A 7,574-nucleotide genomic window follows, 5' to 3' on the forward strand; every position below is an offset into this window, starting at 1 on the left:
CCAATACATGTACTAGTTTCTTGGTGGATGCATAAATTAATACTTGTGAAAGAGAAAAAAATTAGCCTACAAAACCTTTAGCACACTCTGACGCAAGGAAATCTGATTAATTTTAAGAAATGCAGGGCGTTTTCAAAGTAGTTAATTCTTAATGCAAAACACTATCATAATAGAAATATGTAACTTCTGTTAATAGTTCCTGTATATCATGAGAGATATGAAAGAAAGTCAAATTAGTAGCTGGACAATGTTCTTTCTGTCCAATCGCTCTCCTTCGAGATGATGACAATATGGTTCGTTGCTTGAGAGATACTGTTGAACATTTAGCTACTCAATATGAACCTATAAAGAAAACAAAAAATTATTGCACTGATTTCCAAAGGTAAAAAATAAATATTGAAAGCAACATAAATTTCCAAGGTTATTAAAGATTTAGGTTACTATACAGTAAAGATTTCAATTCCATTTCGTTCATGTATGCTTTATCATAAGTGGTTAATTAATAATAAAACAACTAAATGTACGTACAACAAACAGAATTCTGGATCTGTACAACAAAATATAGTATAAGGGGTCTAACACAATTTGTAATCCCAGTACTAAAGATGAAAAAAATGTTCTACAAATCCTCGTAGTTATAGACCAATATCTTTCACCTGTGCTATTGTAAAACGTTTTGAGAGGATGATAAATTACAGGTTCACATGGGAATTATAAAAGAAAGGTCACATATAATGACATCAAGTTGGCTGTAGTTCACTCCACTAGTGATGAAATGGTAAGTTTGAATACCATCCTGAATACCTTTATACAAAGAAAACATCTCATGGCAGTTTTCTTTGATTTAGATAAGGTATTCAACATGACTATAGCGTTATAGTGTACTGGAACAACTGCATAATGGGAATTAAGAGGTAAAATCAAGACTCATCAAATGTTATATACAGAACACTTAAAGAGTTTAAAGTTTGAAGTACTTGTTGCATACCTTCCAGATATGTGTATCCAACCACAGAACTCTTGAAAATAGTGTTTGTTCCATAACAGTCACTCCTTCAACTGATAAATTAGTAACAACTCCTAGACTTTAAACTATTGAAAGCAGCTCCCCTGATTAAGCTTTTATCATCAATAAAATATATAGAATTAATTCATATGCTTTACTGAGGTAGCACAAAATTGAAAACTAATTTTTTTGTTACTGAATTTAACATTTTTCCAAAAACTCGGCTGTGCAGTAGATAATTTTTCCCTAAAACCAAGTAGAAAGTTTATTAATATGGTATAATTTTCAAGCAAAAATAAAATTTGGTTTTTGCAAATACTTAAGAAAATAACAGACCAATGATGAAATTGATATATTGTGTAAATTAAATCTTGAAGACAACTCGGAAATATTCTGTTGCTGAAAGATTTATTAATTAAATTTATAAGAGGGATAAAAATAGCACCTATGACTTTTAAAAATATTACCTAGAGTAATATCAATACTCATACAATTTTAAACTTTACATTTAAAGTAAAATTTTAACTTCCTGGGTATCAACAAGAAACAATATTACTGATTCCTCAACAAAAAGGAACAATATTACTGATTCCTCAACAAAACTATTCAAGGTGAATGATTTTTTTTGAATGGATCAATATTATTGTTTAAAATACCGAAAAAGCAATTACTAAATTCCTCTGCTACCTGCATAGGGGATGAGATAATGGAAGTTGAGTCCTTTTGTAATTTTGGTGAAATTAGTTGACTGTTTTATTTTCAAATCTGTTTTCAATTTTGATAACTGCCCACAAGGTTTTTGATTTATTGTTTAGATTATATATATTAAATTAACATACTGATAATAAAATATGAAAATCTTTAGCTTAAATTCACAGCATTTCAAATATTTCTGGAAGTTATTAGAGAAATTAGATTCATTCATTTCACAGAGATTTTTAAGTACAACACTAGATTTAGAGTTTCTTTAGCTCATGAATTTTTTTTATGTTTAAACTGTGTGTGAATTTTTGTGTTTGTCGTATGTGTTCAAATTTTTATTTTAGCTGCTATTGCCACATAGCGGACCAATGGTGGTGCGCTGGGCGGCTGTTCACGGATCCCTCCACGACTCTCTCCAGCTAGAAGCAGTCTATTGTCAATTAATTTACAGCTTATTTAATTTAATTTCTAAGTGTAGATTATTTTAATTTATATTTTATATTTGTATTTTTATTTACTTATTATTATTTTTTTTTAAATTTCATTAATAAAAGAAAGTGATTTAGTTAATATTTAACTGTAAAAAAAATATATTTTTTATTTAGTGGGAGAGAGTTGTTAGTGTACAGTCACCTGGCGCATCACACACAGTCTGCTCTGCACTAATCACATGATCCTCTCTGTGCCAATTGCAGCAGCTTGACTAGCAACTATCATAGTTGCTCAACACGAACACACATAAGACTAAATGAACAGGAAGGAGTCCTTCAGCCAACTTCCTGTTACCAATATGGCTAGCATTAAACATTATATATCTATTAAAAACTATTAAATTCTATATCTACTCCTTAAGCCTATTTTAAATACAAAAACACTAAAATGTTCAGAAGAATATTCTCTACATACTAATATCTTTTTTCTTAAAATATTTCTGTAAAATATTTAATATTGTCACAAACATGAGGATACGAATGCGTCAAGGGTCAGGGGCAGAGGGGCAGAGCCACCTGGCTAGACGGTCTGATGAGCGAAGCGAGCCTGACTGGCTTGTTCTACATGAATCTCTCTGTCAGTAATTTGTTTATTTTTGTATTAGATTTATAACTCTAATGTAATAATGAACAATAATTGAAGGTGGTATAGACTTAAAATATTGTGTAACTCCTTACATATGTTAGTATTTTTACTGATATAAAGTCCCCTAAAACTACTATTCTGTTTAATTTCAAAGAGAATTTATCTGTACAATATGAAATTATTTTGGTAAACCTATCATAATTTCCATGTAGAGAAAAATATAACTCAAAAAATATTGTTTTAGGGATTTAGATTTTCCTCTTTTCTTAATTGAATTCTAGATATTTTATGTCAATTTCAAATGAAAATTTAGTCATATAATAAAACCTACACTTTGCTTCTATATTACATTTAATAGAAATAGCTACACCTCTATACTTTTATATTTATGTCAATTCATACTGTAATAATCAGCTAATAAATAATCTGTATTATTAAAGACATAAATTTTTACGGTAATGTTTTTTACGATGGGTGGATTCCCTCCCCATAGTCCCGGTGGGGAATTCCTTTTGGGTTCCCCATTTGTGGTGTGGTGTCAAGAATGGAGTCCCAGTGGGGTCCCCTCATTAGAGGCAGCTTGAATAGAGATTAGATTTTAGTTGTAATAGTGATTGATGTTAATAAAATTAACAGCAGTATGTTTTTTGGCTTTGACTTGGTAATAAGTAATACGCTGTCCTGTCGTCGGTATTTTTCATTTTCTTTGTAAGAGACATATTACCGCAGTGATACTTATAGTCTGGATATATATCATTTTGTCCGTGCAACGGATGTTTTACCCATGCAACGGGTATTTTAATTGTATAATTAAAAGACAGGGTCCTGGCTACCTGGGGAGAACTTTATTTCCCAATGAGGTAGTCTGAGGTGATGACACCTCCTGGGGCTGAGTAATTGCTTAATTTCGAATCCAGATACAGGAGGTGGAAGATAAACTAATGATGTACTCAAAAAAAAAAAAGAAAAAAAAGACAGGCAAATATATATAGGGTTTCAGACAACAAAAATATTTTATAATTCAAACTAGTCAAGTGTTATAAAGAATCAGCAGCTGAACCATCAAAGATGAAAAAATTCAGTAGTAAAAGTAGGAATATTTATTTTTTGGTTGTTACACTATCTATCATACATTTATTCTTGTTCTTAAATAAGGAAGATGAAGTAAATGAAATTGATGGAGAATGGTTCAAGAAATATTTAATATAAAATAATATTGTTTTTATTACTTTCTGGGTAAAGCTAGATAATTTGGTCAGAAAATAAATATAATACTGCTCACTTCATGATAATATTTAATTATTCTTCTTGTTTACATACTCAAAGATAAATATTATACAAGTGCAAAAGATAGTGGAAATTATTTTACAATAAATAAACTACACTGCATATTTAACATGTACCGGTAACAAACGATATGTTAAATATTATATAAATTAAAAATTTATTTCTATATCTTCAAAATAATGATTTAATAATAATAAAATTTAATCTTAACTAGCAAAAGGTAAATGTCATATTATATATACGTACATAATATAAATACATACATTATATATAATAGTCTGGTGATATTTAGGGTATTATTAGCATTAAGGCCAAGATATTATGAAAAAGATGTTCAACTTAAGTTTGTATATATTATTCATAATCTTATAAATACAAAACACAAAATTAAAATTTATAATAAGCGTATTTACATTATATAATAATTTTTTCACAATAATTTTTTCACACGTGATTATCACTAAACTAAGTGCAACAATAAGCTATTACATAATGTAAAATTGTATATCTTTCCTTTTATCATGTACATAATGTTAGATTTATATAATTTTTTTTCTACTTGACAGTACATTTGAATATATGAGATAAAAATTATAGGTGTATGGGGGAATTTACCACATTATCATATTTATTTTGTGTGGCAATGATCCCTATCAGCTGCGCTATCACCTTTGTGACATGCAATGGTCCCTTGCCTTACTAAATTTATTAATGCCTATTTATAACAACAGATAAATTACAATAAACTGGATCGGAATTAGATAAGAACATCTTAAATTAAAAAGTTTAGTTTTAACTATAATAATGACTCTAGTTTGTTAAAAAAAATAATAATCTGTAATTAATTCCATAGAAACAGCAATATTAGTTTCCAGAGAAACATTATTATTAGTGTTCAAAGCAGTTCTCATGTAAGTTTAAAAAGAATATGAATTTTTTTTAAATATAAGAACTTTTTTTTTCTATTAACTATATATTTATTTTTTATGGATATAAAGACATAAAATGGAGAGAGAATATTAAAGTAATTTTTAAAGAAAAGGTTTTTTTAAATAAAAAAAATATGCCATTTGTTTTTAGTTAGAGTAATATAAACTTCTCTAATAAATATATTAAATGAAACCAGTTTCATAACTATTAAAAAACTGAAGTAAGAGAAAGTTTCAATGCTATAATAATTTCTGATTGTATATTTATAATTGTACCACATGTTAAAAGGCTTATTGCAGACATTATAAAAAGCATATTACAGAACCCTGTTCATCCAAAATTCAGTAAATCAGAGTGGTGGAAAATTCATAAAAGGTTTGTTTCTATTAAATTAATTTGCTAAATTAAATTTGAAAATTTACGAAATAAAAAATTAAAAATTGACAAAATTATGTTACATGATGTTAAAAAATGAATTTGTAAGAACATGTAACAAAATTATACTTTGTTGTCATACAACTGTGTTATCTTATGGAATGATTTCTTCAAACAGGTTAATTAGAGTAATAGTAACTAATTGTGATTAATCTGTTTTTGTTTTTCATTCATTAACAAGCAAATTATGTTTGTATAAAGAACATTTTAAATTTTTCATAGAACAATGAATTTTTCAACATAAATTTAAAAATATTTTTTTTAGAGACTAAAATTATTTTTATTGGATTCATTTTCACTGGCTGGCAATTAAATATTTTTAATTATAATGCTCATATAATTATATTGTTTTTCATCATAAAATATTGACCTTTTACATTAATTAATTAACAGAAATTAATTGTGGATATTTCTTTATGTAGTGAAGGGGATCAAATAAAATGAAATAATTTGGACAGCATATAATAGTGTTACTGCATACTTAACTAACTGGAATGTTTATCTATACGATATAATTATAAATTTGTGATCATGAGATGAGATATAATAATTAAATTATCATAGGGTAACCACTTCAATTAAATTGTGCTTTTTTAGCACTTGCAGTTGTTTGTACTGAAACAACGTAAGTTCTGTTGTTCACAAGGCTTGCCATAGTAAAATAATATCATTAACAAGGTATTATAAAATTATCATTAATAAGGTAATTTTATAGAACTGCACCTAAAATTATATAATAAATTACTATTTGCTCAAGTTACTATTTATCTTTTTAATGTTTGTTCTTTTCATTATTAGATTATAAATATTAATTTAAAACATAAAAGACATAAAATACTAAACAATATTCTTGCACAATATTTTATTGACCATGTAAAGGAAGAGATGAAAATGTTAAGTAACAGATTCCACTTTTCAATACACTGGTGATTATATCAATAAGGAAATAAAATATCCTTTCTGTTCAAGTGGATTAAAAATTCATGAAACATTTCAAATGTCTGTCATAATTTGGTATGTTATTCCTACTGGAATTGCTGGTGGTAAGTAATTTTGATTTAATATAAGCCAGACAGCTAAAAATTTTTTAATGTTGTATTAAGAAGAAATGTTAAATGTTTAATGTTATTGATGGAGCAAAGATTATAAGTGGTTACTTTTAAATGGTTTTCAGTCCATTTATACAATAGTATATGGATGGCCTTCTAATTAAAGGCCATGTATTCATGAATAACAGTTTTACATGACTTTTTTTATTTATGAATGTACTCTTCTTCAGTGAGCAATGAAAGTAATCATTTGACATTGAATGTACTTATCAGTGAGCAACAAAAGTAGTATATGGTAAATATATTACCATATTTTTAAATATCTAAGTGACCAAATATATTTATGTAAGCACTGCATTAAAATTTTAGTAAAAAATGAAATATTTCTATTTTACAAACTTCTTACTGGAGATCCTCCATTGAATCTATTCTCTGAATGAAGTAACAGACAAGCTGCTACTGACTTTGGCTTGTAAGTTGTTTTTAAAAGCTGGTAGTGAATAATTTGCATGTTCCATTTACTGATGTATCCTTTAATCTTAATGTAAGAATATTTATTTAGGAATGCAGCAGCCAAAAAGAATATAAGAACTGATTTTATATATTCTACTACTTGATTAAAAAAGAAGTATTGTGTTCTCTGTTCTGCAAATTTAAAATATTCAACACAAGACAAATTTTTGCTGGTAAAAGATCTGTTTTTTGTTAAGTTTAATTATTATTTGACACACTCTGTTCTTGAATAATACAACTATTATTAAATTTTTTCAAGTATAGAATGTGAATTCATAGACAATTACTGCTTCTGTGATCATTCTTGTTTATGTTGTAGATATTCATAGTAATTGCAATCAAAAATTTTTTTAGATTCACCTTTAAAGAAATTATTCTTGGTTCCAACTTAATTTTATCCTCATCTGCTCTGTATATAGAAGCTGAAAGTCATTAGTGGTGGAAGAATTGTTAAAGTGCAAAAAAGTTAATTAAAATTGAGATTTGTTTCACTGGCCCATTGATGTGTTCCATCACCACCAATGTACCACAATCGCCAGCCATATGTTGTATATTTAGCTATGTTTTTCATGTTT

Source organism: Lycorma delicatula, chromosome 2 (genome assembly GCF_047948215.1).
Source record: "Lycorma delicatula isolate Av1 chromosome 2, ASM4794821v1, whole genome shotgun sequence".
Lineage (NCBI taxonomy): Eukaryota > Metazoa > Arthropoda > Insecta > Hemiptera > Fulgoridae > Lycorma > Lycorma delicatula.